Source organism: Leptosomus discolor, chromosome 2 (genome assembly GCF_034619465.1).
Source record: "Leptosomus discolor isolate bLepDis1 chromosome 2, bLepDis1.hap2, whole genome shotgun sequence".
Taxonomy (NCBI): Eukaryota; Metazoa; Chordata; class Aves; order Leptosomiformes; family Leptosomidae; genus Leptosomus; species Leptosomus discolor.
This window is the reverse complement of record NC_141392.1, coordinates 957,003-973,449: the sequence shown is the minus strand read 5'-3', so window position 1 is coordinate 973,449 and position 16,447 is coordinate 957,003. Positions and strand designations below refer to the sequence as shown.

The 16,447-nt window shown below is 40.0% G+C and overlaps 1 protein-coding gene across 1 annotated transcript in view; it reads right to left on the bottom strand.

The window, feature by feature from the left end:
- LTBP1 (latent transforming growth factor beta binding protein 1) overlaps positions 1–16,447 on the bottom strand; it is a 193,036-nt gene that overhangs the window by 141,969 nt on the left and 34,620 nt on the right. The window lies entirely within an intron of this gene.

The following is a 16,447-nucleotide window of genomic DNA, read 5'->3' as shown; positions in this document are numbered from 1 at the left end:
CAAATAAAGCCTATAGGGATTATAGCCCATCCTTTTCAGCATAGCAAGAGAAGTATCATGGACAGCTCAGAAAACAGGGAGGAATAGGCAAAAGCCTTCCTTAAAATCATGAGTTGGAGGTGCCTGTTAACTTTGCTAACAGGCAGAGCTTTCCAGCCCGGTCAGAGAAGCAGCACTGCATTCAAGCCTCTCCCATTTCTTACAACTCTCATTTCACATCAGGTATGTTAAGCAGAACCTAAGCCCAGCTGACTTTCCCCTTTTGTTCCCAGAAACACTGTTCCCTTTGCCCCCCCTACCTCTCTAGCCGTAGAGCAGAGCACTGCTGCTCTTCCCCTTTCTCAGCCTGTCTCCCATCTCATCAGAAGGTCTCTCTCTTTCCCATCTCCACATTACCTTCCCCACCCAGTTTTCCTTTGCCTGCACTATGGAACATCTCTGACAGATGTCCCAGAACCACACGGCTTCCTTTAACAGCAAAACTGTTCCCCCTTCCTGTTAAACAAGATGAGTCCTCCAAGCTCACAGATTTTCTCACTGCCAGCCCCAGTTCCTTACTTGTATTGTTAGACTCCTCCCCAAGACCTCAGTTTCTCATTGCACAAGACCTTGCCAACTTCCAGTAGAAATTCCCTTCTCTCAAAATACATGGCTATTTAGCCACCATCAGCAGTAGGAATAATTTTTTTCTACTAACAAACTGCCTTTCACTCTTCCACAGTGCTACCCAGCAACAAACAAGCAAGGGATGAAGTCGAGCAGCTCTTAGCCACGTGCAATGAAACTGCGAGCCGCTTTGAGGCGCTGGGCTGCAGAGTTCCACCTCCTACATGCAATAGCACACCTTCAGGTAACAAACCTACTAACAGCAAGTCTTCCAGAAGCTGTAGCTAGTGTAGACCACACTGTAGATACGCATTCCTCAGAACAGGATCAATTACCAACCTAACAGCAGTGGCTACTAGGACTACACTATCCTTTGCTCAAAGGCACAGAGTGAGGTGCTGTAAGCCTCCCTCACTTTCTTCTCAACCAAGGGTCTGTAGTAAGTCTGGTCTGCAAAAGTGGAAAAATGGGAACATTATGGGATTTGTACCATCCATCACTCGAAGAACCACAGTTCTGCAGGGTAAATAACTGTCCTCTGAGAATGAGACACGGGCCCTGTATCACAGAGGACAGCTGAGCAGCACTTCCCCACAGTGGTGAGACGGAAGAGTTTCAGCTGAGTGAGAAGTCAGATGACTCCTGTAGTGTATTCCAACACAGGGAGCCTGAGCCAGTCCCTATCTCCCAAGCAATGTCTGATTCCTTAGTCATGTTATTCGAGGATGCTTAGTAACGGCTGTAGCCAATGGGTTTGTGGTTAGAACAGACAATGGGATTTTGTCCTACACAGATGCTCTTGTTAACTTGGATCTGCTTGAGAAAAAGTGCATTCATTAACACAGACATTCTGACTCTAACATACAACAAACATAGCTCCTCAGACTATCTCCAAGTCCAATTTTTCTAACGAAGTGCTTACACAGTCTCACTATATTCAATAAAAGTCCTTTCCCCAGATTAAGAGAGAATACTGTATTTTCCCTGTTGTCTTTAGCTTTCTACCAGCAGATCAGAGAGCCTTCAGGGACACTGGAGGTCAGGCTCAGAGTTCACCACAGCCTGATAAGAGGTATCACCAGGAAGACCTCTGCCTGCCATAAAGCTGAAGTCACTGCCTTCAGTACTGCTTACATATGGACTTCATTTCTTTGAAGAGTCACTGATCACTCCTGCACAACCTGTTTTTTCTACAGATCTTGTTTGATGCCTGTGTATTAGGACCTCCATTTCTGTACCTGGACATAAGAGAGTCCACATTGAATCCTTCCCATGTGATATATAAGCAGACCATGACAATGGAGGTCAAAATACTACAGAAGTTGATACTACATCAACCTATTAGAAGTTACCTACATTTAAGTCTAATGATGTTATCTTTGACTGGACACAGATGCTGCCATTTAAGTGCCTGTCTGCTTTCTGTTTAGGCTATAACATGTTGTAAAGTAATACTGCCACATATCCAGCCATGCTGTAGCCCAATGCTGTCAACCTACAATAGAGTCCATCATAACACTTGAAATTAAAATAAAATTTTAAAAAAACCAACCCAATAACACACCACAAAGTCAGGAAAGCCATATGCTGGAGGCTGAAAGTTCTACAATCAAAATTTAGAAAATGTCATTTTCTTCCTTCATTTAGCTTGCATTAAGTATGAATGTTAATTAGTTATTGTTAAGGCAGTATTAAAGCAAGCTCTGTTTTGCAAGAGAGTGATTTACTCAGTCGTACACAGGAAAGCTGTAATCTTTCCTCTAGAAACTCCAGTTCTTTGAAACACCTTGACCTGATGGGAGAGGTGTTCATTTCACTATAAAGCAAATCACCTGTTCTTGTATTGAGGGGTATGCTTACAACAGTTGCAGGAAACCGAAGTTAAGACATGTCTAGACTCTTTCTTGCACATTTGTGCTCAGTTTTTACGATCTCGGTGTATAACTACCAGAGATCTTGAGCATAGGTATGTAAAAAAGTACTCCAGATGTTTAAAAGTTGCCCAGTATTGGACATCTGCTGCTACTGTGGACGTGAGCTCTCTGGCATCAGGTTTTTGCCAGCCATTGGACCAGCTGACTGGTCTTGCTTACAAGAAGTGCGGTTCCAGTAGGAGTTGATACAGTCAAATATCAAAGCATTTATGAGATCCTTCTGTTCAGACTGTTCTTTTGATATTCAAATTCTTCTCAACATGACCTAGTTCTTAAAGATGTTAGCTCATAATCAAAAGGATATTGCATAGCTAATGGAGATGCTGCATCTTCCCCTAAAATCAAGGATCCTCCTCTACCTCCCTCATGGGAGCTATATGAGATCAGTCACGTATCAACAGCTTGGTAGAGACGCTAGTGAAGGACACGGGGTTTTTCTTCCCAGACCAGCACACAGGGGGTAGTGCTATAGGACTTCCCAGTCAGAAGATATGATTTCTAGTGGGGTCAGCCAACACAGTGAGGTGTATCTTTTTTCCTTGTATTGATCCCTGTGAAAGAAATCTCAGAACTATCCTTTCTAATTAACCTCAGAAGACAGAGGAGAGCCTGAGCCTCAGAGAGAATGCAAGTTACATCTCAGCACTGAAAACAATTAATACAAATGTAAGATGTCACATGGAAACATTTCAAGCCTGGCTTGGAAGCATCACCCCTAGTCCCTGTCGAGCCTTTGGAAAGTACCCAAACAGCTCTATTACAACATACTCCCAATCTTCTAAAAAGCAGCCGTTGTTGCTATGACTGTTGGTGCCACCTTGCCAAACAACCCTCTACCAGCCCAGGAGTACTACTGCTTCTGCCCTTCCCGCAGGGTGGCCTCTGCCAGGTTCTGGAGCTCCGCCTGAGCCCCTCAGCTGGTCCTGGCTTTGCAGGGGGCCCAGGTGCTGTACCCACAGTCGCATCGCCTGCAGCGCAAAGCGAGCGCCAAGCCCGCCGTTGTGCTCAGAGTCATTTACCTGTCCCAAGGCAAATGGTTCAGGAAGTTTCATCTCTGTCCAGAGCACACTAGGGTAGCAATGCTAGGCACTGAGTGGAGTGGTTTTCACTACTACCAGTGCTGGAATATCCAAATTAATAAGTAAGTAGCAGGATAGACTGACTTCTTCACAACGCTACTCAAGGTGCAAGGCCACTAGGAATAACTGGTGCTCTCTTGCTACCGCAGCCCACAAGAGGATACTCCAAGTAGACACAGAAACTCTAAACCATGTTTTTGCCATTTAAAACAAAGACTTTACAGGCACATGCAACAACTATACCTAAGAGATGAATAGTTCTTATCTATTAATAACAACCATCACCACAACTGAAGGTGTTTTATTGCTTCCCAGCTTTAGCATGTTGTTTACTGCACATTTGAACACCACACAACTCGGTGGAACCGCTAGGCACTGCTGCAATACGAAGTACTCAAGTACTACTACAGCTTCCTATAACACCAGATAAACAGGACACAGTCACTAGTTCCAATCTAAGTTCTGCATGAAACAGCCAAGACTATACTAGATTTTTGCATTACACAGGCTTATGCCACTAATTTATCTGGTAGTCTGTAATTAGATACTCAAAACTGACATTAACTTAAACTTGACAAAAGTTTTCCATTGCTGAAGTGTACACCAGGCAGACAAACAAATGTCTAGCTGCAGTTTCAACAAACAAACAATATGATAAATACTAATAAGGTTACAACAGCACTGCAGAAGGAAAACAAAACATTTGCAGCTAACTATAATGCAGAAGAAAGCTCTTTTTCTTGATAAAAGCAAAGCAGGAATGTGATGTATCAGAGTAACTCTGGCAAGCAGAAATGAGACCAGCAACGTTTGGCATGAGAAGTACTGTCTAGACTAAATAAGACAAGCCTGACTCAGGCTGCTTGCTTTATTTTATTTACTGTAAGTCTGATGCTCCCATGCTTGGCTCCTAGCTAGCAATACTTTAAAAAAAAAACCCAACTAAATTGCTAACACAATTGTTTTATACAAACCTACAAATTAATTCCTTCTTCACTACCTCCTCTCAAACTCACAATGAATAGTCAAAAGGAGAGGAAACCCCAGCATTTCTAGAACTGTGAGACAAAGAAAACATGCAGGACAGTTCAAAAGGCATGAAAATAGAACTAAATCCGTGCCACACCCCCCCCCCCTTATTAAAATTCAGTTGCTAGTTCAGCCTGACCTTTGCCAGCTCTGTCCTCTTTACATTGCTTTGCTGATTTTTTTTAAGATACATGAAAAATGTCCCAGCTGATGAGATTTCTTCAAAACCCTTTACATTGTCATAGCCCACTCGAATCAAGCACAGCCTGTTTCACAATGTCCTACCCGTCACAAGAGATCAGAGAGGAAGCGTTCAAGCTTTTCTTTCTCTTCACCACTGCAAAAATTCTGCACAAAATTGGTTTTATGTACAAAAACGCATTTTTAGTGCACAATTAAAAATCCTGTCCCTGAAATACAGTGCAAACGCTGCAAACAAGTACTGAGACCTGCCTGCCCTATAACAACCAGGGTTACATGAGTATTTTCATGAGAAACCTGCCTTGACTTTCTATCTTTGTGATACATTTTCCTCAGGCAAAAATTCAGAGAGCATGATTTGGATAGGACTAATTTGTTTTCAAACAATACCTTCGAGCTATCAATTTTTACCTTTTTCACCCCTTTAAAAGGTTAAGGTGTTATTTACACCATAGACACGATCTTATTTGATCATCAAGTTGATTTGATTTGTAAAGGCAGTAATACTACAAATCTTAATAAAGAGATTTAATCTACACCAAGATAAAAAAAGGCAAATAGGGAATCAAAACTGTTTATAAAGTTTCCCACAAAAACGCAAAACTAACTTTTACCCACAACTACCAGTTTTGCCCAACTTAAATATAATTTCTGTGGTAAAATCCTTGTTGATGACACTTTCAGGGATTATCTACTCCTAAATGTTTGCAAAGAAAGCTAGCCCTGTCTTTGTAGGCTCAACTGAATGGCTCACTGGTTCGAATCCTTTTGCCAGCATAAGCTGATATAATACCTGAACTAAAGCTCTGTGAAACAACAGTGTTTTCAAACTAAGCACAACCATGACTTCATTGATTCATTCCATTTTTCCACATACAACACAGTAAACTGCACTGTGTAGATTATGAACATTCTTCCAGGTACCTAAACAGAAGAGGTACACCGATTTCTCCAGAATCATGAGCAATGATTTATTTCCCAGATATCAAAAAGCAGGAAAAGCTCTTAAGACAAGAGAAATGTATCTGTTGGTTAAATACTCAGATACAGAGCAAAAAGACAGATGCTTAGTCACACAGCCTGATGGAACCCACAGTTCTTGCAAGTCATGCAACAGCAGACAAGCATTTCTCATGTACTGGAGCACTGGAAGATCAGGTTTGAAGAATACTACTTCTGAAAAGGAACTACAGAAATGGTCATTCTGTCAGTGACAAAAAGGAGAGCTTGCCTACTAGATCTTTTCATTGGAATGGGCATAGAAAGTTTGTTCCACCCCACTCCCAAAGTGCCATCAAGGGATGCAAAACTAAAAAAAAAAATAAAAATCTTCTTAGAGTATTAACTATCCTCAAAGTAAACCAACACGTAAAGAAACAGTATGCATGAAGGCTAAGAAAACCTGAGACAACCGTGATCAAGAAGCAGATGTCTGTAGTCTCATAGTAACAGCAACTCCCAAATCTCCCTTTTCACCATGCACCAAAGAACAAACAGAAGTTACAAATTACTACTTCATGCAGACCTCCATCAACACTTAACCAGCAAAGTTCTTTACAAGTCCAGATGAATTTATTCAAGATCTGAATTATTTTATATAAGTTCTCAGCCATACATAGATCCTCAGCTCGTCAGGCACCTCTTACCAGCAAAGTTCAAGGAGGCAAAGAAAGAAAAAATCCAACCCAAAAACCTAGCTGTGTTGCTGACTTGATCTGGTTGACCTGCTCTTGTTGATTTTGGTTTGTTGGGGGTTTGGGGTTTGTTTTTGTTTAGTTTGGTTTTTTGTTTTGTTTTTTTTTTTGGGGGTGGGTGGGTGGGCGGGCGGGGTTTTTTGTTTGTTTTGGTTTTGTTTCCGTCAGGACATTATGTTTGGTAACACTACATTCATGTAAGATACTTTGTCAGGTGTTTTGGAAATCAGGGAGGGTATCAAACTCAGCAATTCAGCTTTTAAATGAGCAGCTGCCAATGTCACAAATAATCAAAATTACTTTTGTTTCCACAGGTCTAGTGGCATGTTACTGAATATTCCACTGACACTGTATAATAAAACATTACTCTGATAAAGACACATTAGCTAGTGATAACTTCTAATCTGTCCACCCATGAGACAGACTTGGGTATTAGAAAAGTATGCTGAAATGACAATTAAAAATAGAAACATAAACTCCCACGATGGATGTTATACGATAAAGGCAAATGAGCACAGCTGCTGCAAAGCAAAACCATGCATCACTAATCTACTCAAATTCTTGAGCACTTTAAACAAAACAGCAAAAGCCCAGTTGGTTGATACAATTTATTTGAAATTCAAAAAAGACTTTGAAGACTTATCTTACAAGAGGCTACTAAGAAACCCTAAGTTATAAAACAGTGTTGCAAGCTTAAAATGGGCAAAGATATGGAACAGAACAGATAGACTTTTTTTTCTTGGATGCACATTAATTGTAGTATGTCCTTTTGAAGCCTACCAACACATTCATGGTTTGGTAGTACCTCATTTCAGTTAAGTAATTTAGAACTATATGAAATTTTGTTACAGTAAGTCAGAAACCCCTCAAATCTAATTTGGTGTTCCAGACTAGCAAGCATGTATTTACACAAGATAAATTCATTCTCGGAATACACTTACGGCCTTGTCTGAATTCAGCAGAAGTCTGTCATTTAGGAATCTAATAACTAAATAAAAGCAAGTATGCCAGTAAAGAACCTAAACCCTTGTCTACCTTGGAGACTGACAGGTTAAATCATGATTATGAAAAAAATTAATGAGCAAATAACTGCACCATCAAGGTTTTGTGTAGACACAGATGGATCAAAAATGTTTTGTCAGTACAGCTTGTTACATCTAGGAAATGTTTTAAAAGTGTGACCCTGCTGGCGTAAGCAGAGCTTCTCAGATGGGTCAGAAATAGGGCTTATAGGTTTATAACCTGTTTCTAAATTTGACCTATGTACAAGCAGGAAAAGGCACAAAAAAACCCAAGACAATTAATAGTGGCTAGACAGGAAGAGAGAAGACTCAGAGTGCCTGGACTGTAGATGACCTCAAGCACTGATGAACATGACAATATGCACCAGAAACAACCAGAACTTGTCACACACATTACTGATGTCCACACTGACTGCAGGCAACCAACCAAGAGACTCCAGCATCAGCCTGGTGGCAGTTTCCAGCGTACCAAACTGGATTAAAAGATAAAACTCAAAGCATTACTGAATGCAAAGAGTTGAAGGAAAGTAACAAGGAATGCTTTTAAAGGCACTGATACCCACAAAGCTAAAAGAGAGTCCATGAAGTGCCCAGGCAGGGAAAAGCCAGACTCTCTTCAGTTCCAGAGAAAATTCTTTAAGGATTGTATGACAGAAAGATACCAAATAACCCTTAATTCAAAATTAAATGCAGTAAATTGTAGACTAAAAAGGAAATGCTTTTTCCACATCCCGCATAATCAATTTCTGGAAAGAACTATCACAAGATATGGTGGATCATAATTGCTTCCAAGGATGCCAATATAAATGGACAACAAGCACGCCTCCAATTCAGTTATGAGGTTACAGAAAACAACGCAGAAAACCCTGTACTTAAGGATATCAGTTTCCAACATAATAAACATGTAAACAAACCTTAATTCTCTCATGAGGAAGTGCCACAAGCGTGCAAGTCAGAGCACTATATCCCTCTGTAGCACACACTGATTTCGTACATAAGAACCACTAGCAGATACAGTATGATAGTGACTTTGCCCAAGTATTATACCCAAAAAGTACCACGTGCTCATTATACGAGATCAAACTATGTCTTATGTGCCTGAATGGGGAGATGGTTATTGCACAATAACCTTCTTCACCATATTTACTGAAGGCTTTCTAAATTTAGTTGATAAGAAGCATAAAATGCACAGTACTTTGACATGTAAGCCTACAAAATTTCACGATTAAATCCAGACTCCACCTTCAGCACACGTATTTCTCAGCAGCAGCTCTTTTTGGCATACTACATCAGGAGCAAGATGCTCTGACAGACTGTACTGGCTAAAGGCTGAAACACCCCAGGGACTGCTCTTACTGAACTACACCACAGAATTTAGCAATCCTAAAGACAGAGAGTCAGGAAAAAAAAGGCAAAACCAAAATGTTTATCCAAGTTCTCTTCCACAGCAGCCACCTAAATTCAAGTGATGCAACAACAGCCTGCTCCCTGCCATATCTGGGAAGTCTGGAAGCAATGATGCAAGACAAAAACCGAAGTACATGTTGTGCTGTACCCTTGATGGCAAAAAGATAAGTGGTGAAAAGGTTTGGAGGTAGAAATAATATTTGTATTAGGCCAAGAACACTTAGCATCTAAACTTTCACATGTACAACCACTTTCTTAGCTGAACTAGACAACAACTCATATGATCTATTTTTTCATACCACAAAATTGAGTAATAAAGATTATCCTTTGTTTTAAGTCATCACAAAAATGGAATGTTTCCATTTGCAGGCAAAACATTCAAAAACCGCCTGGACATGTTCCTGTGTGACCTGCCCTAGGTGGTCCTGCTCTGGCAGGCGGTTGGACTAGATGATCTCCAGAGGGCACTTCCAACCCCTGACATTCTGTGATCCTGTAAAAACCAAGAAAGAGAAGCAAGCAGTTACACTTACCAGGAGTCTAACTTTAGGTGTCAGGAGCTTCCAAAGCCTCATGACACACATCTACAAATGATGTGAACATAACACCACACAAAAAACATTTTCTAAGTAATCAAGGTAGTAAATGCAGGATCAGAGAACAGCAATTTCCAGTTATTAGTGAATTTTAGTTGTTTCTTAAAATTCAGCCATATAACTTTCAATTTATTAAAAAACTGCATACACATGATCCAGTATAACCATGTTTTCATCATCATGACTTTTCAGACAAGTAACATGCAGGGAAGTTGTGTGTTTGTGCCTACATGGTATAATGTCTTGAAAACATAAACAGAGGGTAGCTCTATTCCTGTTTGTGTCAGTACAAGATCCCTGATGTAAAAAGGTCACTCCAGCTGAGCTAAAGAACCAACTAAAGCTACCAGAACTAATAGAGCAGTTATGCACTAGCACGACCTGGGAAACTCCTCTGCAGAAAGAACCTTGATGAAGAACCTTGACAACAGATCAACAAAAATCAACACGCTTTATTTATTATACTTCTATTAAAGATACCACAAAAATAATTAAGCCCCACAAAAACGCTATTTATCAGCTTATCACCTTATTTAACAACAGAGACCAGAAATAGCCAATTTTTCCTACATGACTAATTGCTTAAGGCTTAACAGGAGCAGCACTTTAGGAGTGTCCCAGAACCAGCAGAGGTACCGTATACACCTTTTAACTTCAGACACTGAAGGAAGAAAAAAATAAGTTTAGTACATCAACACTAACTGTAGGCACATATACAGATCACTACAACATCTCATACAGCAAGTAAATCTAAAAGCAGCAAAGACTGTAGATTTTTAAATATTTACTTGCTTAGCTTAATCCTACTAGAAAAAGATTGGTTGCTTGAAAACTATGTGTTAAAATAATCTCTCAGAAAGCAAACATAGATAACAAAGATAGCAATATTTTTGTCTGAGAAAGCTTCATTATTTTCAGCAAAAATTACAGGGCTAAAAGTGAGCACAGATTTCAACTGAATAGTGACTCACCATTCCACTGCTAATAAGCCCAACAAGTTCTGTAATTATAATTAATATTATAATGATGCACTGCTGTTATTTCTAAAATAATCAGGTAGAAGGTAGCTTATCTAGTGCACTGAGGTCAATGATGAAAGCTCAACTCAAACTTCAATCTTACTACTCATCTTGCTATACTGAGCAACACAGTTTACCCCAGAGACAGAGAACTTAGCATAAAAATGTCAGAACAGGCACACATTTTTCTCCTCTCCAATTCTGCATCTGTAAAACAAAGATCTACATCACAATCTAACAAGATGCTGTGAAGTATTTAACAGTGAAAGGTTTTAAGATTGTACAGTGTCTGGTACACACACAAAAGAACACCGAAACAATTAAACTGGTTTAACGTGATCTGTTTTCCCAGACACTAGTGTAAAACCTTGAGTCCACTGAAGTCAACAGCTGAACTCTCATTTATTTCATTGCTGGCCACAATCTCATCCCAGGGCTTTGTTACTTGTCAAGTACAGCTTCGGACTTAAAACCCCACAGGTGCTACATCCAGAGGCCTTTACCCTGCCTTTGAATGCCAAAGCAGAGATTCCTCTCGGTTCCTAACTCTAGTTCCCAAAACCCACATTTGTCACCCTGGAAGGCAGCGAAAAGCAAACAAACTTGAAGAACACCATATCCCCGACTTCAGCCCATGATGAACACAGGAATAAAGTATGTCAAAGCTATCTAATCCCGTATTATAACAGTAAGTCCAACTACAGTTCAGCTCAGCCTGCAGGAAAGCAGCTATGAAGGATTTCTGACACACGGCTGAACCAACAGTGTCTGGAAGAACTTGGATCTCCCATTCCAACCCATTTTGCCTACTTAAAAAAAAAAAAAAAAAAAAAAAACCTGTGACAAAAAGCCCAGACTGCATTCCAGAGGTCTAGGAATAGCTTGTTTTCCTATTTGCAGTTGGTAAATTTGAAGTCTGTGAGGCATTCCTCTGGTTTTTAAGGATGTCTCCGATTTCTCCTCAAAAATTCACTTTGCTTCTTTCTCTACATGTAAAGTTTGGTTTCCCTAGAACGACAAGCTTTGTTATAAGAAATGTTTTTCAGAGTGAATTTTGAGAAAATGCAGTTGCTATATGTGCTTTCTTTCTGATACCGCCCCAGTCCCTGGTTTCGCATCACAACAGGTTCTAGTACAATCTATTATGCATGTATTGCAAGTCACTGAAGCTTGTGACTTACAGGTTTGTGTTACACACAGGCATAACAGTAAACCACATTTCACTTAAATTTTTTTCTCCCCTGTTGCATAAGGGATTTCTTTTAAACATAAGCTGAACGCTGTCATTCCAACAAGTCTAAACTATAAAAAGGACAGGTTATAAGGTGCTTGAAATTACATCCTTAGGGCTCAATTTAGAAGCTTCTCCTCTCATTCTTTTGATTTGCTTGCTTTGTTATTGAAATGTCTGCTAGAGTTCTTTTTCTTCCCTCATTAATGACTTCAAAGAAATACATGCTTGAACTCCTAAATATATTAAACTAATTTAAATGATCTTAAAACACCCAGTGACTGCTCAGCAAACCAGAAAAAGCAGACTGTGCTTCTGGAAATAACATACTATTTAGCTAGTGAACTGCAAGCCCAATCAATTAAAAAATAAACAAATCTAATTAAAGAACACCATCAATACATGTATACATAATCTGAATTTGTTAAAGGTGCTAAAGCACCACCATAGCCTAGAAACATAAAAATAAATTTTAAAAAACCTCCTAAAAGTACCTAATTTTTTAAAAAATTATTTTTTATTTTAAAAGAAGTTTTCATGGCATATCATTTATACTCTTTATAAAGGGGCAGGGGGACAGATAAAAGGAAAGCAGCAAACATTTACGCACCTTCTACAATAAAACAATTCAGATGTGCCATTCAAATCTACAAACTCATCAGTTCATGCTATCATTTTAACTAGCACCTATATATATAGGTGATATAGATATACCTAAGTTAACTAAATGAAAAATGAAAATCTAAGTACAGCATTTTTGTCTAGAGGGATGAGTTCTATTATAGAAATTTTGAAAATTAAAAGATTTCCATTTTTAAGAAGATTATACACAGAACTGGAAAATCATCTTTAATACAGCTATATTTTGGCCTGTAAAGAAAAAAAGAGAAAATTATTCTGCTACTAGAACAGGTGTCTTCATTATAAGCCAAATCAAATGCTTTGTTTTCAAATCATTGAGTGACAACTTGCCGCCAAAACCAACACAAAACTGATTGTTCACACTATCTGCACAGGCTGATACACACTGACCCACAAAACAGATCAAACCACCTTATGCACATACTAACACACACATCTTGCACACGAAATCTACTGAGACATGATCTCAGTGCCATGGCAGGAACAGAGGCAAAGTACCTCGGTGCCATCCCAGGCCCACTGATGAAAATCTGTATTTGAACAAGTTCTGCTCTGTGGTGCCAGCTGGTTTGCGAGTTACACATCCACAGCAGCCTGGCAGAACTCGCTCCACTGAACTTTTGGAAACAAGCATTCCTGCCAAACAGACCTTTTCAAGGCTCGTCTTTAGCCCCACATCCAAACTGCCTGCGGAAACTCTTGCAGCCCTGGGTTCTACACGAAGCAAATCCAGCTCTACCTTAGTAGAGCAACAGGGATTCCAGACAACCGTGGATGCGGCTGTCAAACACACACCACCACACGTTTCCAGGTCACCTCGCTACCTTGAGTCACGATGATGCCAAGCACATTCTTCCTGTTTCCAGCATTTCAACACTCCTGTAACTGCCTGGTATTTCTCGACACTTTTTGAGTCTTTTGGCAGGACTCACTGCTCAGTGCTATTTTTAGAAACTCCAGCAACCAATACACTAGGTACCTACCCTTACATGTGATTTAGTGATGAAAACACGTAGCTGCTTGGAACCCCCGGGCTTAACACATTACTGCTGAATAAAAAGTGAAAGACTGAGAAGTCATTGCTTATCTCCAGTTCTTTACATCCTACTTTGGGGTTTAGCTTGTTCAAACGCCTTTTTCTTTTTTTTTTCGGATCTAGGTTTACAGGTATACCTGATCACGCACAGCGTGAGCAATGAGCAAACATTGTAAGCTCCACTATGCACAGCCACAGATGACAGGGACGAAGGCCCTGGTTCTTCCTTCCTGTTTCTTCTAGCAGATTAGAGGATACAGAAGTCCTGCAATCTGTCCTGGTACCTGCCGGCCGGGCAGCCTGCCACCTTGAGATCTGCTCCTGTTCATCCGCAGGAAATGGCTGAAACGGCCACTGCTGCTTTCTAGTTCTGCATCCTGCCTTCCAGGAGAGATCCGCAGTGTTGGAACACTGGTGTGACACTCCACTGCCTTTCCCCAACAGCCAGCAGTGGGGAGGTACCATGAGCACCCTGCCCACACGGATGTTTTACTGAGTACCCCTGCTCAGGAGAAGGACAGGTGACTGCACTGGCACTATTCGCAGGCAGATGATGACCCTCTGCTGCCAATATTAACTTCACAACTGCACAACCTTAGGGGTATGAGACACAAGGCTGGGAGGAAAAAGGAAAAAAGCTCCCCCCTGCCTGGGGCCACAATACGCCTGTGTTATTTGGCCTAGGACGGTCACGAGCAGAGCTGACTGCAGGCTTTATAATCCTTACAGCCTGCTGACTCTTAGCTTGTCAGGAGCTTTTTCTCACAAACAGACTTCTACATACATGGAGACAGAAACTGCGACAGTAGAGAGGTTTGTTTTCACTATTAAAACAATCTAGTTATACCAAAATAGTATCTCCTGTGCATACTTGTTCTTAAAGAGCAGCTTTTTTTACAGGTCAACTTAACTCCTGATGCAGCACAAACGCACTTAACACTTAGCCAAGAAATAGCCCAAGTATCTTCTTTGACAGAGCTGAAGACAAAAACCCACAAGCACCTGAAAAAATACCCGATTTCAGAAGTACAGGACATGCAGCAATTTCCTACTAAAATTAAAATTAATTAGCTAGACATTGAGAATACTTTCACTCTAAAAGTACTTTTAAATTTTTTTGCATTCTCTGTTCTGTAGGTTACCGCGCAAGCTGCTGTAATTCCTGGCACTGTTCTGTACTGGATGAGGCTCTGTAGCTTTGCAGGTCCAAGTGCTTCAGCATTAATTGTGAAATAATGTATACTGATACAAGAGAAGAAAATTTTTTAAAAGTACTAAAGAGGAAAATTTGGCCTGCACTTCCAGCCATAACTATTTTTCCTGCCTACGGATCACTTGAGTTCTTAACTACAGCTCCAAGGAACGCCAGAACTTTTTGCATGCAACTGACACACAGAGAACTGCATGCAGACAGCAATATTTCATTTTCTAAATCAATTTAGAAAACATTTACAACAAATATAGGATCATAGAATGTATTGGGTTGGAAGGGACCTCTAAACTATACAGGATGGGGGGCGGGGGGGTGTGTGTTTTGGTGTGTCTCCCCCCTAACATAGGAGGGATTGGAGGAAGAGAAGCAGGAACAGAAAAGCCAAGAGCTGATGCTTGAATTTTATAATTCAATTCTCTAACAAGCTTAACAACTAAAATTAAATATTTTCAGAAGACAATCACTGTAATTCATAGTTTACTGAATCTAAAATTCATTTTTCACCTGAGTTACATAACCACAGTCAAACCAGCTATGGCTCCTCATAGCACGTGTTTAAGGGTCCAGCTGAAGAAGTAGTTTTGAAAGCTTGCGCTAAGCATGCTAAAAATATCTAAAAATACGTCTTTTCTAGCAAGCACTATCATGTTAAGAGGCTAAAGATTTTAAGAACACATGCATACTATTTTCTATATGGTTAGGAAAGTTTTCAAACTGTTTTCAATTACTATAACTTCATTACACTCTGTATACCAGGAGGATGTTGAATCAGAAAAGCAACTACTTCTGATACGGGTCACTGGTATTTTAGAACTTTGTGAATATTATCAAGAGACACAAACCTAGTAAAGCCACACCAAGTTCTGTATGTCAAGTAACTTGACAACTGTTATGCACACAGCTTACAATCTACCCTTTTCAGCATCAAAAAGAAACTCTGAACTGTACTTGTAGGAAGAGAAACATCTAACAAGAAAATGCTGTGAGAAGGCCATCTACAACAGCACAGCCACCACAGACTGAACAGAAAGAAGTGTGTGGCAATCCCCAGCCTTTACTGCCTCTACGCTTTCATTCTTTCAGGCCAAAGGAATCTTCCTCCTCCTTTCTCTTTATTTTTTTAAATGCCATGATCTAAGTAAAATGGTAACATGTAACCTTTCGTGTCAGAGATGCGCTGTGCATGCTGTAACCCCACAACGTGAGCTACGCCTACTAAAGTGCGCACCTCTGAGCCCAGGTACACAACTCCTGGCACATTCAGGGTGTGTTTTGTAACATACACTAAAGAGAATCTTTTGGCTTAAATGATTAGAGCCAAAACTTGGCACACTTGGTCTTACTTCAAGAAAGAAACTTTCTTTTGCCAGACTCAAAAAGGAGTGGATTTTAATATTTCCAGCTTGGAAGAGAAAAAAAGATTCTATTTATAACCACATAACTAAAAAAAAAAACCACCCCCAAACAACAACAACAAAAAAAACCACCACAGAAAGCCAAGCAAACAGCAGCTTTATGTTTTAAAGCTCTAACGTATCTCAATAAGGACGAATATTTTGCCCATTTAAAGAAAATTAAATTAATTGAAAATGTTGTAGAGTGCCCATGAAGCATGACATTATCAAGAAGGGAGCACAGCCAATGAAAGCAAAGAATGCTCATTTTAAATTGAGAATCATCTGCTAGTTTCCATGGCTACTTTTTAAACAATTGTAAGCTCAATCATTTCTTAGAACAA